This window comes from Dermacentor andersoni, chromosome 8 (genome assembly GCF_023375885.2).
Source record: "Dermacentor andersoni chromosome 8, qqDerAnde1_hic_scaffold, whole genome shotgun sequence".
In the NCBI taxonomy this organism is placed as follows: domain Eukaryota; kingdom Metazoa; phylum Arthropoda; class Arachnida; order Ixodida; family Ixodidae; genus Dermacentor; species Dermacentor andersoni.
The window spans coordinates 24,420,359-24,441,053 of record NC_092821.1 but is presented as its reverse complement, the minus strand read 5'-3'; positions in this window follow the sequence as shown (position 1 = coordinate 24,441,053).

The window sequence follows — 20,695 nt, the reverse complement described above, 5'->3', positions numbered from 1 at the left end:
GCACCAAGAAACAGCCCCACTTCCTGCTGACAGAGACAACGAGCGACAACCATTTAAAGTGATAGGTGTAGATTTCGCGGGTCCGTTACTAATAAAAGAGGTGATAAAAAGCACTACAACGGGAGGCTTTTATGAAAGGATGGTACGAAGCATGAAATCAGCAATGAGGAAAACTATTGGAAAAATACTTATCAAGAGAAGAGATGCGAACAATAACAACTGAAGTTTAAGCTATCCTTAATAACAGACCGTTGACCTATTATTATAGCGAACCGGAAGAGCCTAAACCTATTGTGCCGGCTGATATAATAGGTGAAAAGCATAGGATTAAAGACATTACCGATTCTGAAAAAAGGTCATCATAGAAGAAATGTGGAGATATAAGCAAAAAACCACGAAATATTGGGGGGAAAGATGGAACAGGAAATATCTGAAAGAAATGAGAAAGCGGTGTATTGCAAGAAAGCAAGAAATGACAGTGAACCAAGGAGATGTGGTTTTGATCGGCGCACGCACTCCTAGATCCTTCTCGAACATGGCGAAGGTCATTGAAGCATATTCTGGAGTCGATGCGAACCTGCGCTCCTGTCTCTTAAAAACGAAAGGAAGACTCGTTTGGAGAACTCTACAACATCTTTACAGGCTGCTTCCAATTATGAGAAGAAAGCTTTCGCGGCCGGAAGCTGTTGAAACTCATGGGAGCGAACAAGAAGAGAAAGAAGACGGTAGTCTCCACAGGCGCGCGTGCTACAAAAAGCAATAACAAAAGAAGAATCTTGATTTCGTTCGCATCAAACGCAGCTGCGTCGTCTCGTTTCTGCGACAAATGCCCTTTAATGTGGGAATGAATGTTTCGCCCAGTGACTTTTGCTACTGCAGAAGTCTTGTGTTTGCCATGAAGATTAGCCGACCATGGAATTAGTCAAATCTTTTCATATTAACAAAAGAGGGCCGTGTCAGGGAATCATCTGTTCTATTGAGCCATCATGAGGCAATGGAATGAATTTATCGATAATAAAATAAATATGTTAGGGTTACAACAGCTAGGTCAGAATTACAATTTGTGTAACAGTGATTGACGTCATAGTGCGCGCAAGTATACGATTTTAATTGTGCTTTTAATTTGGTTTTGCGTATCTTTGACATCCGACGGTGATCAGGTAGAACAAGATCAAACATAAAGTGTTTGTTCTGATATAAAGCAGCTGCTAGTGTATGGAGCGTCGTGTTGCTTCAATGCGTTGCTTCACCCATACAGCATGATGATTAGTCACCAACAAACCCAAATTTCCACATTACAGGTTTGTGCTGGTTGGTGCTCTATTGACTCCAGCACACACATTCAACAAATCACATTGTACGAGTAACGTCACCAACCGCTAACTTCCAGCTGGCATGATTGCTCACATTTGCACATCATATGAAAATAAAAATTCAAATAAAAGTTAACAAAAGAAAAAGTTCATCTTAGAACAAATGAACAAGACGAAACCAATAAAATTTCTCTCGGCAGCTCATTCCCAATCATTTCAATTCTTTTCGCTGACGGAGATTTTCGTAGATCATGAACGAGTTTGTACAAGCTGAACGCATACAAGATGAACGAATTTGTAGAACCTGCGGAAGTACACACCCTGAAGAAGATTGACACTCCATTTTTGTATTTACTATAATATTGCAAATTCAATTCTTGTAGGCCTATTGCATGCACGATCACCTGTGCTGACCATAGTGCAGTGTTGTGTTGCTTTTCTGATTTATTAACAAACCTACAGTAAACAGTAATTTCGAGGTGAAAACATACAGGTAAAGTAATGGCTTGCACTTGTAAATAAAAGAGTGCACTTTGGGCAGATTCCTCTACACACCCATTCAAGCTTTCCTTAAAAGTGAAGTCCTCCAATTTTAAACAAGAGCACGCCAAACATGTCACAAGCGTGGTTTATTCTACCTTCTAATGGTCGTTCGATACACGCAGTTTGTTGAGGCGATTTCGCTTGGTGGCATTGCCATGATTTGGTCCACTAAACCACTGTTCTTCGTGTAGGTATTTACGTCAGTTGTGATCCAAATACTGCTGACCTTATGCTCCAACAAATACAGTTGATAGAAAGGCGTACTTGTTTTACATGGCTGACCTGCGGATTTGCACACTGCATGCTTTTATTCTTTTTTTCAAGTTTCCCACTTTTCTGCTGATCTAATGAAAAAATCAATTGAATAAATTGAAATTCTGTTTCTTGCAATCACTGCAATTTAACTTTCTCTTCTATTTGCAAGAAATGTTATTCGAGTCAATTCGGCGACTTTCTCATGCAATCATTCTTGCGTTTTACATGTATTTCAGTAGTCAGCGTCGGAAATAGGCAGCGAGATAAAACTTATTCTTAGGCAGTTGGTCACGGCGGTTCAATGCGAAACCTATGAAACAGAAGCTTGGCGTATCCGCAAAGCCGTTGCCACTGTGCTACAGAAATGAAACGATCGTCCCAGAAAAACATATTCAATGGAAGCTTAGTGAGAGTCGTCATCTCGGCCAGACATCTCTCGAGAATGACGAACAGCTGTCTGGCCAGATGTCCACCAAAATCATCATTCTTTGCCAGTAGAGCAAGCAGTTGGCCATATTCGAGATAACACTGACATATAAGCGCACTCGTTTCCACGTGCCGAGGGAAGTGATGCTCTCAGGGTTTGCTTCTTTTTATTGTGTTTTCTTTAGATGTACATCATGGCATATGTTGTGGCGCGATTTTCGACATCTTTAAGATTGATACGCCACATGGTGGCACAAAAAGAAAGCTTAACGGAATATTCCTAATTCCCGGGTATGCTTTCTAGGAATCTAAAACGGCGAAATCCTATGGCTAAATTACCATGTCTTGAGGCAACATGGATGTAGAAGGAACGTGTGGATTAGTGAGAGCACATGAAAGAATCAGCTGCCATGGTGCTACTCACGCACAACGAACGATAATTTTGCATTTTATTTACAGGCAGTTGAGAAAATTTTACATGGTGCTTAGTAGGTGCTTGCGTTATCATAACAAAACCATCCTATCTTTACCGGTTGTAAACGATTTTAATAAGGGAATATCACTAACAAACCCTCACGATGCTCCCTCATGCTTCTCCAGTTTTTCAGACACGCCACATTTTGTCTAGGCAAGTATTCACACAGTATAACGCCAGAATTGCACAAGTGGTTATATGACAGTGCTGTGACCTGACTCAGCAATAGTGTGAGTTAAGAACTGAACAGCAGAATGCTATTGCGTCTGTTGTGATCGTAGCCGAGGCCAAGGTCTTCCGTAACCTAGCGGGCATAACACAAAAAGGTTCGGCAGTTGCAATCGTTCTCTATTTTTACACGACAGGCTATACTAACACGTCCCTGTGTCTGTTCGCATAATGTTTGCAATACTACTTTGCGTGCGTCATGGTAAAAATATGTGACGACTATGAGTGTTTCTGAATTGTCCTGAAGCTATATGGTAATCGTTCAAATGATAAGACACGTGCGCTGCATATGGAGGATATAATATTTAGATTTCGAGATATCAGTTTGTGTTAAGCAAACAACCATGTGCAATAATTCGGACAGCATTCATTTTCACCCAGGACAACGTACGCAAGAATGCTTCTTTTATATAATGCAAATGTACACTGTATATGGCGTCAACTATATTCCTTTCTGCGAATAGTACGCCTGCGGCTCCTCGTGTTTTTGCTACTTTCTGTCTTATTTGCGCACACAGGACGCTATTTCTTGTTTTCTGGTACGTTTCAAGCAGCACAAGAGTGAGTGAGTGAGTGAGTGAGTGAGTGAGTGAGTGAGTGAGTGAGTGAGTGAGTGAGTGAGTGAGTGAGTGAGTGAGTGAGTGAGTGAGGCGACTATATTATGAATGCCTGCAGAACGATTAGCCTTCCCCTCTAAGGGAGGCGTCACCGTGACGCGGCCATGACGTCTTCACGGCATGTTGCGCCTCTACTCCGGCCATGGCTGCACTACTCCCTTTGATCGACCACGCTGCCACCCCAAAAGAGGGGCAGGCATAACAGTCGCACAAACACACTTTCCCCGTGACAGAGCGGCAGAAGCAAAAATATTTCATTATACCATCTTTGTGGTGAAAGACGACGACGGCCGATGCGGCACTACGCGGGAAATAAGGGACACGCTCGAGGGTTGAGGAAAGAGAAGGAGGAAGCGGGCGAAATGAGGGAGCGGCAAAGTGAGGGTACGTATCGAACGAGCCGATGAGGTTCGAGCAACGAGTCCCGAGAGGGCTACGCAGGATGTACCGCAGGGCAGCTTCGTGACCGGCCATCGAGCCAAAGTCCTGCCGTGTCCTGTGCCGGGCCGGTTCTAGTGCTCTCAGGGTTTCTGTGCTCTCGGAGCTCCGACACTACCAGGGATCCTGAACCACTACCCCAGCGGCTTGTTGCCGTATCCCCGTCACTGCCTATGCATTCCTAGCCGTCTCCGCCGCGTACGGCGGGACAGTGACGAATACAGTCACACGTGAGCGAACTCAGTTGGACGGTATGCCGCGACGCCCGGACTTCGCGTGCTATCGGGCGATGTACGGGAACTGTGCAGCATGCCGCGTCGTAGTATTCTGTGCCTTAAAAGACCGCATTATTTCGTGCTATGTTTGTAGCTTTGTATAAGCGCAGTGTTGATAACTATATGTGCCCTTGTGCAACCTGTCCGACTATCCCCTTCGAGTCCTTCCTCAACGCAACTCACGTCAGCAAACGTGACGATGCGCTTTATTACCCAACAATCCTCATAAATCTTCTCCTTAAGCAAGAAATCAACTTTCAAAACAACGTTCTCAGGATTTTGTGTTTGGAAGTTTGGAAGCACGCTCATATGTTCACAAAACCAGCTATAATTGTGCCAGCATATTGGTGCCGATAGAAACACACCCTGAACCATAACTAAATGACCCGCATTTCATAATTTGCCATCTGGTGGAAAACTAGCATACTAAGGAGCGACCCGAAAAGAAACAGGGTTCAGCTCGCTTTAAACCTACTAACTCCCGCTGGAGTTATTTTGACGTGTCGTTGTTCAAAGCCTTCGGCTATCACTTAGACCAGCTGCTACCGGCAAAAACCAGATGCGTATATGTATATATATATATATATATATATATATATATATATATATATATTGAGCCCGTGTATTGCGCACTGCTTCACCACCTCTACATTATCATCATCATGTGTGTGCTCCTCTTCTTCATTGTGCGGGTAGTCGCACCATCACAACGAACTGGGCCGAGGGTCCTTCGCCGCGTCTCTCAGGCTCAATGAAAGTCGGCCCTTAGCTGTGACGTCACAAGTGGTGGAGGGGCTTCTTGTTCCCCCGTCTTCTGCACGCCTGGCATGCTCCCTGGAGCTTCGTTCAGGTCGCCGCTTGTGCCGACTGTCCGCCAGCATGTCGCAGGACGAGCAGCCTGGCACTTCTAATGTAACCACCTCAACACCGCAAGGCGCACCTTCTCTGATCATCAGTGGCCACCAGCGTGATCCTCATCTGTTCGTTGGTCTTCGCGGTGAAGATGATGACTGGCTGGACGATTACGAGTGCGTAAGCTCTGCTAATCGGTGGGTTGACATACTCGAGCTCCGCCATGTCTCGTTCTATCAGACGGGTGTGGCAAAGACCTGGTTTTTCAACCAAGAGATTGATTCCTCTGACTGGACCACCTTCAAGCGGCAGCTTCGATAAATATTTCGAACACCGGCGGTTCGCTCCACCCTTGCGAAGAAAACTCTGGATGCTCGCAAGCAACGCTCCGGTCGTACATCGTACATCGAGGATGTGCTTGCACTCTGTCGCCATGTCAGTGATGCTATGGCTGAGTCAGACAGGGTGCGTCATATTCCTAAAGACATTGGGACTGTGCACTTCAACGCGCTAGCCGTGAGGAACCCGGCTACAGTCAGTGATATGGTCTTGACGTGCCAGCGCCTCGACGAGCTCGAGTCCATACGCTTGCAGCCGGTCTGCGAAGACCGTTCTACGGCTGACTCTGACCTGCGTGTAATGGCTGGACGATTCGGGCTATTATCCGCCAGGAACTTCAATCCCTCCGCTCTTCATCTCCGTTGGTCCTTCCTCCTCAGCCTTCTGGTGCAGCGTTGCGCGACGTCACCAAGGAGGAACTCGCGTTCCTCACTTGCTCTGCGCATGTTGATCCTCATGTTCCTCGTCCCCTTCCAACATACGCCCAGGTTGCTACACTCTTAAGCAAAATTACACCCTTTTGCTACGCAAGAATAATCGTCATCTGTATTGTCCGCATTTCCTTTCTTTAACGTGGCGATCTCGGTACTTTCCAGCAACAACCGGCGTGCGCGTTATCGGCATGACATAGCATTCCCGACAGGAAAGTAGCGGGCGCGGCCTTTTCAAGACAGGAAACGCAAGCAAGGAAGATGACGATTATTGTTGTGTGGCAGAGATTGTCTCCAAAGGGTGTAACTTTGCCTAAGAGTGTACCGCGCCTCCAACCGGCGTCCGTTCAACGTTGTCTCTACCCACATAGCGCCGGTGGGTGTCGTTCTTCCGGCCAATGTCGCCTCAATAGCACTTGAGCCTTCATCGCCCCATCTGACCCCACAATCTGCCTGCGTATCGAGCGGCCCCTGCTACCCGCCTTGGCCACCTTCTCGCCCTATATGCTATTACTGTGTTTATCGCGGCCACACATCACGTTATTGCTGCAAGCGCCAACAAGATGAGCGGCGCGGGTACGACACGAGTGAACGCGATGCGTATTCTGCTGGGGTACCTTCTCATAACCGGCGTTACGCGTCCCCTCCGCGCCTTTCCACACCTACGCCCGCAACAACCGAGACACCGAATGGTTACCGCAGCACCAGACGCCGCTCACCTTCGCCCTTCCGCCGCTCCTCGTCACCGCTCCGGCCTGCCACATTCACCTCTGCCTGTCACCAGGAAAACAAAGCAATGCAGTTTTCGGAGGAAAAACTGCATTTGCCGACAATACTACAATTCCTCCAGCGCGCCCTTGTAACATGATGTATGTGTTCTTTGAGGGTGTGCACGTTGATGCTTTGGTGGACACTGGTGCTACTTTATCTGTTATACATGCTGATTTGTGTAAGCGTCTCAGAAAAGTTACAACGCCTTTCGATGGACCACTGCTGGTTGCAGCTCAAGGGGACTCTAGCCGCCCTTCCGCGTTTTGTATAGTGCGTGTAATGATCGACGGCATTATCCGCCACATACAGTTTGCTGTGCTGTACCCATGCTCCCATCAGCTCATTTTAGGATGGGATTTCCTTGCCTATGCTTCTGCTGCTATATGTTGTGGGCAACGCGTCCTACATTTGACCAACACCGATTATTCGCCTTTCCATGAACAATACCAGCCACTTCGTCTGCTCTCTGCAGAAGATACCGAGCTCCCTCCAGGCTCTCAGCAAATTGTGACCATCCCATCGGAAGTCATTAACCATGGAGACGCGTTAGTGTTACGTTACCTTCTGCGCGCTATTTCACAAAAAGGATAACTATTTTATCAGGCCTGGTTAGATTTAACAATGGTTCTGCGCTTCTCGCCGCAAGAAACAGAACACCCGAGAAAATTATCCTTCTCAAAGACGCCATTTTGGCTTGCGTTGTTGATTCCGAGTCTCTCTGTGTCGTTCCCCGTAAGGCGGCTACCCCCGAAATCACTTATGCTGGACTTTCTCCCTCTACCACCGCTCTTGCAGCCGTAATCAGCCCCGACTTGAGCTCTTCGCAGACGCAACAGTTTGTTGAAGAGGCATGCAACTTCATTCGACGCCCATTCTTCGACATTGGGCCAGACGCCCGTCACAATGCATCGCATTCAGACAGACGGCAGATCCATCGTACGTTGCTCGCCGTATCGGGTGTCTCTAGCCGAGCGCAAGATTATTGAGGAAAATGTCACCAACATGCTGCAACGTGAGATAATCCGCCCCTCTGCTAGCTATTGGTCGTCTCCCAGCCTTTTGGTCAAAAAGAAAGATGGCTCTGTGCGATGTAGTGTCGGGTACCGAGCGCTCAACAAGATTACGTGCCTCGCATAACGTGCCTCGCATAACGTGCCTCGCGCCTATACCTCGCTTTGGCAATGCCCTCGATTATCTGTAAGGTGGGGAGTACTGCTACAGCCTTGATCTGCGTTCAGGTTACTGGCAAATTCCGATGCCCAAACACGACAAACAAAAGACAGCGTTTGCAACCCGAGATGGCCTTTACGAGTTCAACATCATGCCCTTCGGCCTTTACAGTACTCCCGCAACTTTTGAGCGTATGAGTGACAGTGTTCTGCGCGGCCTGAGGTAGAAAACCTGCGTGTGCTATCTGGACGATGTCTTTATTTTCTCATCGAGATTTACCTAGCATCTGCAACGTCTGGACGAGGTTCTCACATGCCTCGCTAACGCTGGTCTTCAGCTGAACACCAAAAAGGGCCGTTTTGCAAGCAAGGTAATCAAGGTGTTAGGTCACATTGGTGAGCTAGGACGGTATTCGACCTGATCCCGTCGAAATTTCGCCGGTGTTTTGCTTTCCTCGACCAGAAAAGACAAAACAACTACGCAGTTGCTTTGGCATCGCTTCCTATTTTCGCTGATTTATACGTGACTGCGCCTCTATAGCTGGTCCTTTACACAACCTACTTCATTCTGGTGCTCCCTTCGTGTAGTCACCGGAACGTGAATCTGCCTTTGATCAGCTGAATGTGCGCCTTCAGATCTGAACCTGTCCTGTGTCATTTTGATGAGACTGCACCCACAATCTTGCGTATTGATGCTAGCAGCCACGGAATTGGTGCTGTCCTCCTCCAGTGAGACACCTCTTTGCGTGAGAGAGTCGTTGCATATGAAAGCAGAGTACTCACACCTGCCAAGGAGAACTATACCATAACCGAGCAAGAATGCCTAGCTGTTGTTTGGTCCGCCCAGAAGTTTCGCCCTTAACTCCACGGCCGGCCTTTTACCATCGTTACGGAACATCACGCCTTGTTGACTCTGAACACTCAAAAACTTGTCAGGACGTCTTGGTCACTAGATTCTTCGTCTGCAAGAATATGTTTGAGATCACATACAAGTCTGGTAAAAAGAACCAAGACGCAGGCGCTCTTTTTTGCTGCCCGGTTCCTACAGCCGCACTCATCAATTACTCCGCAACCACCTACAAGGACGCAATCCCTGACGTCCCTTCAACGGCGCTTTTGTCTTTCGCCACTCTTAACCATTTCACTTCGGACGACCATGAATCATCTTCGTCTAAACAACTCGCCGATTCGTACTGTCGACGTATTATAGACCGCCTTCGTGGATAATCGCGCCCGCCTAACGCCAGGCTCCGTCGATAGCTGACACAATTAAAGCTACAAAACTCCGTGCTGTACCGCCATATCCATCATCCTGACGGACAACGCTGGGCGCCCTACTGCCTTGCTGCCTTCGTGTTCGTGTCCTTCGTGGTCGTGACGATTTGACTACCGGCCACCTTGGAAACAGAAAACGTACGACCGCATAAGAAGCCGCTTCTACTGGCCTGGCCTGTCTACCAGTGTGGCGAGATACGTCTCTTCCTGCGTCATTTGTCAGCATCGAAAGCGACCAACATCAGCTAGTGCCGGGCAGCTACTACCGGTCTCGTCTCCTGCGGAACTGTTCGAGGTTGTTGGCATTGATCTCTATGGGTTACTTCCGATGACTCCAGCCGGTAGTCGATGCAGATTTACAGCTGTCGACCACCTTACGCGATATGCCGAAACAGCTTGTGCCCGTTCTGCATCTGCTTCCGAAGTTGCTACCCTCATTCTTCAAGACATAATCCTGCGTCACGGCGCCCCTTGTGTCCTTCCGAGTGACCGCGGAAAGACATTTCTTGCAGAACTGGTAAGCGAAGTGCTCAGAGCCTCTGGTACAACTCACAAATCTTCAGGTTACAATCTTCAGACCTACGGCCTGACTGAGTGGTTTCATCCTACGTTCTCTGACATGAAAGCCGCCTATATTCAACGAAATCACAGAATATGGGACGCCATTTTGCCATTCGTCGAATTCGCGCATAATACCTCCGTTCAATGCACAAGCGCACATGCACTACTTCTATATAATACTCTTGTGCGCCCGAAACTAGAATATGCTTCTTCCGTTTGGGATCCTCACACCAAATCACTCATACAAGCCATCGAATCCATCCAAAATCGTTCTGTTCGTTTTATACTCTCTAACTATTCTCGTTCAGCCAGTGTAACGCTAATGAAAATAACATTAGATCTTTCTGACCTTTCCTTACGCCGTCGTATTTCTCGATTATGCCTCTTTCACAAAATATATTTCACCTCTGACACTCTTAAGCAATCACTCTTTACTACTCCTACTTACTTTTCATCCCGCATGGACCACCAGTTCAAAGTTGGCGTGCCAAGCTGCAGGACTAATCTTTATTTTGATTCGTTTGTTCCGAAGACAAGCGCGGACTGGAACCACCTTCCTGCCTCCGTCGTGTCCATCGCAGTACCCGAAGTCTTCAAGTCTGCTGTATACGATCACCTTCATTAAGTTTCCTGCTAAAAATGTATTCGTGTACTGCCATTTGCATTTTTGTATACCCACTCCTCTCTGTAACGCCGAACGGCCCTGAGAGTAAATAAATGAAATGAAATGAAATGAAACCGGTTACTCGCCATTCTACCTTGTTTATGGCCGTTCGCCCAGTTCCTTTCTCGACGTTTCTTTCTTTCTGCACCTGTCAGTCCATCTCCATCTTCGTGCGAAAAGATGTTTCCCGCCTTAACCATTGTCACCAGCATGCCCGCTTCAACGCCGAAGCCAGACAAGAGGATCGCAAGGATTTTTACGACGCATCTCATCCCGCAGTTTTCAAACAGCCCGGCGATGAAGTGCTGCTATGGACACCAGTTCGCCCTCCTGGTTTTGCGAAAAGTTTCAGTCCAGCTTTATTGGCCCATACACGGTCCTGAAAATGACTTCTCCCGTTAATTATCGTGTGACCCCTGTTGTTCCCTCAACTGACCGCCATTGCCGCTCTACCAAGTGGTCCACGTTTCTCAAATGAAGCCCTACACCCTCCGTTTTCCGTACCTCTAGGCTGTGGCCAGGATGGCCGCTCTCGCAGGGGAAGATCAGTTTGGGCAGTTATTGTGCACTTCGTCATCTGTGCATTTTCATTATCATGTCGGTGCTCCTCTTGTTCATCGTGCAGGTAGTCGCAACATCATAGTGGACTAGGCCAAGGTTCCTTCGCCGCGTCTCTGAGGCTCAATAGAGGTCGGCCTTAAACTGTGATATATATATATATATATATATATATACCAGGGGCGTAGTCAGAAATTTCGTTCGGGAAGGGGGGGCGCGGAGGCGGGTCTCACGTTGGAGCTCGCCCTCCGCCTTAAGAGGAAGCTTTAGCTCGGGTGCTCTTGTGTGAATACATGTAGAAGGGGAATTCGTTTTTTTCAGCAACCGCTGCATTGGATAAGCTGCAGAAATTTTAAGCGATGCACAAAAAGATGCATTAACGTCCTGTTCTCCAATTAATCTTGGCGTAGTCAAACAATTTCGAGCGAAAGAGTTTTCTGTGGAATGAACAGCAGAAATATCAAATTGCACCGCAACAAGGTGCATTACACACGTCCCGTTCTCCAATTATTCTTGGCGTAGAGTAAAAATCTTTACGGGCAACCAATTTAGTGTTGAATGAACAGCATGTATTTCAAAGCGCTGCGCAACAATGTTCATTAATGATGTCCTGTTCTCCAATTATTCTTGGCGTAGTGTGAAAAGCTTTACAGGGAACCAGTTTATTGTTCAATAGACAGAAGTAATTTCCAAGCACTGCGCGACAATGTACATTACAGACGTCCTGTTCTCCAGTTATTATTGGTGTAGTCAAAGACATGACAGGGAACCAGTTTACTGCGGAATGAGCAGAAAAAATTTCAAAGCGCTGCACAACATGGCGCATTACCGACGCCCTGTTCTCCAATTATTCTTGTCGTAGTCAAAGACTTTACAAGGGAACAGTTTACTGATGAATGAACAGCCGAAATGTCAAAGCCCTGCGTAGCAAGGTGCATTACAGATGCCCTGTCGTCCAATTATTGTTGCCCTAGAGTAAAAAACTGTGCAGGGAACCAGTATATTGTTGAATGAGCAACAAGCATAATTTTCAAAGCGCTGCTCGACAAGGTGCAATACAGACGTCATGTTCCCCAGTTATTATTGTTGTAGTAAAATCCATTACAGGGAACGAGTTTACTGTTGAATGAACAGCAGAAATTACAAAGCGCTGCACAAGAACATGAATTAAAGAGGTCCCGTTTTCCAATTATTCTTGGCATAGTCAAACATTTTACAGGGAAATAGTTTAGTGTTGAATGTACAGCAGAGATGTCAAAGCGCTACACAAAAAGGTGCATAACAGACATCCATTTTTCCAAATATTCTTCACGTAGAGTAAAAAGCTTTACCAGAAACCAGTTTACTGTTGAATGAACAGCAGAAATTTCAATCCACTGCGAAACTAACTGCATTAAGGACATCCTGTTCTCCAAGTATTCTTGGCATAGAGTAAAAATCTTTAGTGGGAAACAGTTTAGTGTTGGAGGAACAGCAGAAATTTCAAAGCGCTGCGTAACAAGGCACATTACACACGCTCTATCCTCCAATTATTCTTGTAGTAGTCAAGGACTTTACAGGGAAACAGCTTACTGTTGAATGAACAGCGGAAATGTCAAAGCCCTGTGTAGCAACGCGCATTACAGACGACCTGTTCTCCAAGCATTCTTGGCCTAGAGTAAAAATCTCTACTAGCAACAAGTTTACTGTTGGATGAAGAGCAGGTACTTCAAAGCGCTGTGCAATAATGTTCATTAATGATGTTCTGCTCTCCAATTATTCTTGCCGTAGTGTAAAAAGCTTTACAGGGAACTAGTTTATTGTTCAATGGACAGAAGAAATTTCCATGTGCTGCGCGAGAAGGTACATTACAGACGTCCTGTTCTCCAGTTATTATCGCTGCAGTCAAATACATTACAGGGAACCAGTTTACTGCTGTAAGTACAGAAGAAATTTTAAAGCACTGCGCAACAAGGTGCTATACAGACATCCTGTTCTCCCATTATTCTTGGCGTAGAGTAAAAATCTTTACTGGGAACCAGTTTAGTGTTGTAAGAACAGCAGAAATTTCAAAGTGCTGCGCAGGAATGTGCATTACAGACGGCCTGTTGTCCAATTATTCTTGGCGTAGTCTCGAATATTTACAGGGAACCAGTTTACTGTTGGATAAGTCGCCGAAATTTCAAAACGCTCCGTAACAAGAAGCATTACAGACGTGCTGTTCTGCAATTATTGTGGGCGCAGTCAAAGACTTTACAGGGAAAGAGTTTACCGTTGAATGAACAGCAGAAATCTCTAAGCGCACCGCAACAAGATGCATTACAGGCGTTCATTTCTGCAATTATTATTAGCATCATTTAAAAATCTTTACTGGGAACAAGTTTACTGTTGGATGAACAGCAGAAATTGCAGAGCGTTGCACAACAAGCTTCATTACACACGTACACTTGTCCATATACTCACGGCGTAGAGTAAAAATCTTTACTGGGAACCAATTTACTGTTGGATGAATAGCAGAAATTTCAAAGTGTTGCGTAAGGCGCGTTACAGACGTCCTTTTCCCCAACTGTTCTTGGCGTAGTGTAAAATATTTACAGGGAACCAGTTTACTACTGAATGAACAGCAGAAATTTCAAAGCACTGCACAACAAGGTGCTTTAAAGACATCGTGCTAATAAATTATTTTTCGCTGAGTGTAAACGTCTTTACTGCGATCGAGTTTACTGTTGGGGGGACAACACAAATTTCAAAGCGTTGCGCAACAATGTGAATGACACACGTCCTGTTCTCAAGTTATTCTTGCGTAGACCCAAAACTTGACAGGGAACAGTTCACTGTTAGATAAGCCGCAGAAATTTCAAAGCGCAGCACAACAAGATGCATTACAGACGTCCTGTTGTCCAATTATTCTTGGCGGAGTCAAAGACTTTAAAGGCAAATAGTTTACTGTTGAATGAACAGCAGAAATATAAAAGCGCACCGCAACAAGGTGCAATGCACACGTCCTGTTTTAAAATTATTCTTGGCGTAGAATAAAAATCTTTACGGGGAACCAGTTTGCTGTTGGATGCACAGCCGAAATTTCGAAGTGCTGTGCAATAATGTGTAAAACAGACGTCCTGTTCCCCATTTCTTCTTGGTGTAGAGTCATAATCTGTACACGGAACCCCCTTAGTGTTGAATGAAGAGCGGAAATTTCAAAGTGCTGCACAACAAGGTGCATTACAGAGGTCCTGTCCTCTAATTATGCATTGCATAGGCTGAAAAACGTTACAGGGAACAAGTTTAATGTTGGATGAAGAGCAGAAATTTCAAAGCGCTGTGCAGCAATGTGGATTACAGATGTCTGTTCTTCAATTATTCTTGGCGTAGACTCAAAAACCTTACTGCTAACCAGTTTACAGTTGGATGAACAGCAGAAATTTCCAAGCGCTGTGCGAAAACGTGCATTACAGGTATCATTTTCTCCAATTATTCTTCGCGTAGAGTAAAAAACATTAGCGGGAACCAGTTTACTTTTGAACGAACAGCATAAATTCCAAAGTGCTGCGCAACAAGGTGCTGCAAAGACGTCTTGTTCTCTAATTATTCATGGCGCAGAGTGAAAGGTTTTTACAGGGAACCAGTTTACTGTTGGATGAGGAGCAGAAATTTCAAAGCGCTGCGCGACAAGCTGCATTACAGCGCTTGTCTGTGGTATTTGTTTCCTTGTGTCCTCGTCTTTTTCGCGCTGTTTCACCTCAGTTCTATGCATTACAGACGTCGCCTTGTCCAATTATTCATGGCGTAGAGTAAAAGTGTTTACTGGGGATCAATTTACTGTTGGATGAACAGGAGAAATATTAAAGGGCTCCGCAAGAAGGTGCATTATTGGCGTCCATTTGTCCAATTTTTCTTAGCGTAGAGTAAAAACATAATCGGGAACGAGTTTACTGTTGAATGAACTAAAATTTCAAGGTGCAGCGCAACAAGGTCCATTAAAGACGTCCTCTTATTCAGTTATTGGTGTAGTCAAAAAGTTTACAGGCAACCAGTTTACTGTTGGAAGAAGAAAAAAAATTTCAAAGCGCTATGCGACAACCTGCATTACAGACGTCCTCTTGTTCAATTATTCATGGCGTAGAGTAAAAATCTTTACCGCGAAACAGTTTACTGTTGAATGAACAGAAGAAATTTCAAAGTGCTGCGCAACAAGGTGCATTAAAGACGTCCTGTTCTCCAATTATTCTTGGCGTAGTCAGAGAAGGCAGGGAACCGATTTACTGCTGAATGAACAGCAGAGATGTCAAAGCGCTGCGCAACAAGGTGCATTACAGACGCCCTGTCGTGCCATTATTGATGGGGTAGAGTCAAAAATTTTAGTGCGAACTGTTGTGCCATCACCTCGTACATAGAACCTGTAATGGCACTCTGACGTCACTGAAATCGTGAATTGTGTATCTTAGATAGAGTGCACGTGCCTATGTGTATGTGTCTGTGATGTCACTGATTAGTAGCTCTGTAACCTACATAGAACGGCCACGTAAGTGCCTTGTGGTTCTTTTCAGTTGTATTGCAAGCGGCAATAAAGATGTGTTCTGGCAAGTAGGCTGCTGCGTACTTGAAGACACAACAGTGGCGAAGAAGATGGGATTCTCATAGCGGACGATAACCGGGCCACGGCTGAAGCACAGGTTGCGGCTCCAGCACTTTGGGAACAGCAGGCGTCTAGGCGGACTACCACAGCATGGCTTCCTTCGGCCGCTTTGAGCCGTTCACGGAAGAGGGAGACGAACACTTCGAATCTTATGTGGAATGCTTCGAACACTACATCTATGCCACCCAGGTCAGCGACGACTTGTAGGTATCCGCTTTCGTGATGGCCATTAAAAAACAGGCCTACCGCACGTTGAAGAATTTGTTGGCCACCGTGAAGCCCGATGCCAAAACATACCAAGAACTGGTCAGGGCTCTCAAAGGGCGCTAATCACCGAAGCCCTTGGTGATAGAGGAAAGATTCCGGTTCAACCGTAGGTCGCAGCAAGAAAACGAACGAGTTGCTGCGTTTGCATTAGAACTGAAAAGGTTGGCTGCATCCTGTGAGTTCGGGGAATTCCTGGAGGACGCTTTGCGGTATCGGTTCGTGGGCGGACTGAGAAACGAAACAGCACAAGCCGAGCTCCTCAAGAGGAGTACCCTGACGTTTCAAGCTTCCTTGCCAAAAGCGGGGAACTCGCTCGCACCGAAACAAGGAAGATTCACCCTAAAGTACTCAGCGAGGTGAACCTGATCCATCAACTCCAGCAACGAAAACCCGAGGCCATGGCATGGACAAGACGGGCGGCCAGCAAGAACACGGCGCGGCAAGCCGAATCAACTGACTGTTTCCGTTGCGGATCAATGCATACCCCCGCAACCTGCCCCTTTCGAAAGTATCGAGGCTATACCTGCAAAAATGTGGGACACCAGGCAAGGGTCTGCAGAACGACGCCACGTTCGGTACACGCCCTTGAAGAGAGCACTGGTTTAGAAGGCTCCGGTGATTCGGACAGTATAAGTGGTGAAGACGATATTTCGCTGAACAATATTTTTTCATGTAACAGTAATGACGGTAGTTACATTGTGAAAGTTAGGGTGGCAGGTTGGAATGTCAAAATGCAAGTTGACACATGAGCATCTGTGTCTATCGTACCAGAAAAGATGTACCGGCAATATTGGTCTGATTTACCTCAAGAAAGTTGCAGTTTATGGCTAAAAACGTATGGAGGTGTCCCGCTGGCAATTACAGGCAAGTTGACAGTGTGCGTAGAGCACAATGGCCAAACAGCGACCTCGCCTTTAATTGTAGTCCGAATACCACAAATGTGTGACACTTTGTTTTTGGGACGTAATTGGCTAGATCCTTTGAAGCTGGATTAGACGAGCGTGTGTAATTAGGTCTTGGTAAATCAGCCGCAGTCATCGAAAAATTTTCGGAAGTGTTTGAGCCGGCACTAGGACTGATAGCTGACACATCGGTGAACTTAGTGCTAAAAGGTAGCAGTACACCTGTTTTCTGTAAGCATCGACCTGTGCCATTTGCACTCAGGGACGCCGTAGCACAGGAACTGCATTCACTAGTGGAATCGAGAGTACTGGTGCCTGTACAGCAAAACGATTGGGCTACGCCCCTAGTAGTCGTACCCAAGGCTAACAACAAAGTTCGTATATGCGGAGACTACAAAGTGACTGTAAACCGTTGTCTGAGAAGTGATTATTACCCTTTGCCAACGTTGGAATATATTTTTGTCACGCTGCACGGATGCAAATGTTTCACTGTTCTTGACCTTTCTACAGCGTACCAACAGTTGCAGCTGCACCCTGATTCGCAACCTTTGGTCACTGTGAACATCCACCTAGGCCTTTTTCGATACACTCGTATGCCCTACGGAATGACAAGTGCTCCGTCTATTTTCCAATTCGTGATGGATGACATGTTAAAGGGTTTAGACAGAGTTTCATGTTACCTTGATGACTTGTTAATAGCAGGAAAAACAATGGAAAAGTGCTGTAATAAGGTCGAAGCTCTGCTGACACGTTTCAAGGAACGGGGTGTGAAATTGCGGAAGGAGAAATGGAAGTTTTTTGCGAAGGCTTTGACCTATTTGGGTCACGTGATTGATGACAGAGGAATCTGTCCTTCAGAAGACAAGGTGCGCTCTATCAAAGAAGCATCAACGCCAAAAACCAAGAACGAGCTACGCGCCTCCTTAGGCTTGTTAAATTTCTATGGGAAATTTGTGCCGAACATGGCAGCACACCATAAACCATTATATGACTTGCTAGCTGAGAATGTTAAGTAAAAATGGACGGCTTCCGCAGAAAAAACCTTCCAAGCATCGAAGCGCTGGCTGCTGAGTGCGTCCGTACTCACCTACTATGAGTCTTCCAAGGAGCTAGGCCTGGTTTGCGACGCGCCTTCGTATGGTTTAGGCGCAGTCCTTTTTCACAAGGAAGGGTCTGAAGAAAGACGAGTCGCTTTTACGTCTAAGACTCTGACTAAAACGGAGCAGGCGTACGCCCATATCAAAAAAGAAGCTCTCGCTGTCATGAACGGGCTAAAGAAGTTCCACAAGTACCTGTTCGGGCGGAAATTTGGGATCTACTCCAACCATCAACCCTTAGTGGGGCTATTAGGACACGGTAAGTCAATTCCTGCTTTGTCAGCGGCACGCGTGCAGCGTTGGGCCTTACAGATTGCTGCTTATGACTACAAATGAGTTTACCGCAAATCACGGGATATTGCCAACGCTGACGCACTTTCACGCCTGCAGCTTCCGAACACAGGTGACGGGTGCACAGATGACGTGTGTGACGTGTACATAGGGTTTTTAACGCTAGGCGATCTCCCACTCTCGGCAGAAGACATTAGCAGTGAAACAGGCAAAGACAAGCTGTTATCAAAAGTGTTGTTTTACACGCAGGTCGGCTGGCCTTCAAAAGTGTCTGATGACGCTTTGGCACCATATTTCGTGCGACGAAGTGAGCTTTCTGTTGACAGAGAATGCGTGACGTGGGGAAATCGAGTGATTCTGCCAATGTCTCTTCCTGGAAAAGTGCTATCGCTGTTGCATGAAGGCCATCCTAGAATGGCACGTATGAAAATGCTGTCTAGAGGCCACGTGTGGTGGCCCCGCCTTACGCAAGACGTTGAACAAACGGTGAAAGAATGTGTCACATGCCATTTGACCCAAATTGCGGGACCCAAAGTTCCTGCAATGTCATGGGGAGTATCTAGGCGCCGATGGGAGCGTGTGCACTTAGATTTTGCTCATCGTGACCAGCATCGGTTTCTAGTGCTAGTTGACTCATATTCAAAGTGGGTTGAAGTGTTTGTCATGAAGTCATCTATTAGTGAAAAGACAATAGAGAAGCTGCGCGCAGTATTTGCCGCGTTACGGTTACCGGAAAAAGTGGTAACAGGCAATGGCCCGCAGTTAACATCAGCACTTTTCGAGACATTCATAAGACGGAATGGCATTCGGCACACTAAATCAGCCTCTTGTCACCCAGCATCAAATGGCAGCGCGGAGCGCTGTGTACAGACTTTAAAAAAATCTTTTTAAGCAGGTCATGGACGAACAAAGAAATGGGCAGATGAAGTCTCTTCAGTACCGGGTCGACCAGTTCCTATTCACTTATAGGAACACGCCAACAGGGGTCACTGAAGACACAACGGCCCAGCTATTCTTATCGTGGAAAGCTAGGACAAGGTTGAGCTTTCTCCATCCGCATATCGAGCAAAGGTTGAAAGAAAAACTTAAGCGAACAAATCAGTCGGCATAACAGCAACGAGTTGCGTGGAGGGGCATCGAGGAAGGAGAAGGCGTCCTTGTACAGAGTCTGCGACCCGGGGAAGGGGAGTGGTTGAGCGGTAAGGTAAATAAACATGTGAGTTCAAGCACTTACGTGGTCGGGATAGGGTACGAAGAGTGGTACGTTCATGTTGATAAACTGCGACCGCGAACATTCTATGAATTCTTCCCGCAATCGGTTCACGCACCATTTCCAAACCCACCAGCTTGTAGCCAAGACTGCGTCTCGCACGTCTCAACCTGCACACCCTGTAAACAATGGCTGAGCGCGAGAGACGGTTCACGCGCCGTCTCATAACACCGAACCGCCAGCATGTAGCCAAGACATTGTCTCTCGCAGGTCTCTAGGTGCACACCCTGTAAACGACCAAGGTGCACAGAAGACGCCTGACACCGATCAAGTAGATGAGAAGGCAGCATCTACCAACAAACAGGCTACCCCTCCGGACCCATCGTCTGCAGACAGGGAGTCCAGCGGTGGCGCATCGCAATCTTCCCAACAGGAGTTTCGACGCAGCACCCAGCAAAGACGACCGCCCGACTGCTACTAAGAACACTTCGAGGGGGAAGGGGGGGGGGGGGGCAAGGGAATGTTGTGTAATCACCTCGTACATAGAACCTGTAGTCGCAATCCGACGTAACTGCAGTCTTGAATTGTGCATCTTAGAGCGCGCCTGTCTATATTGTCACGTGGTAGTGACGTTACAGAACACAGTAGCAGTACTGTGAAAGACAAAAGTAGCTTTTATTGGGCGAACCTGTGCCCACAAAACAGGCTACACTTAAAGCACAACGATAGCGGCGAACACAGTCGGCGATCGTCGAAAATCTAATCAGCGGGTCAAGCGCGTCGGCTTTTATAGAGCAGTCGTCGAATGTTCCAGACTAATCGTTCGGACCCGCGTGCCTTCCACAAAGTTCTACACCATTCGCGTCACGCGATGAGATCAGATAACATAAGATTCGGCGACAACAAACAGCGGATAGAAGCATCGATAACTTTCCAGAAACTTCGGATACACGCAGGCGCGTCCCACGCTGTGCGATTACATTTGTTACGCGGGGAAACGTGGTTGCCCGATACAGATAAGTACACGTGTCAATACCCCCCTCTTAAAAAGCATCGTCCCGATGCTATAAATATAAGAGAGTGAAACACAAAAGGACACCTATTAAACATAAGTAACAAAACA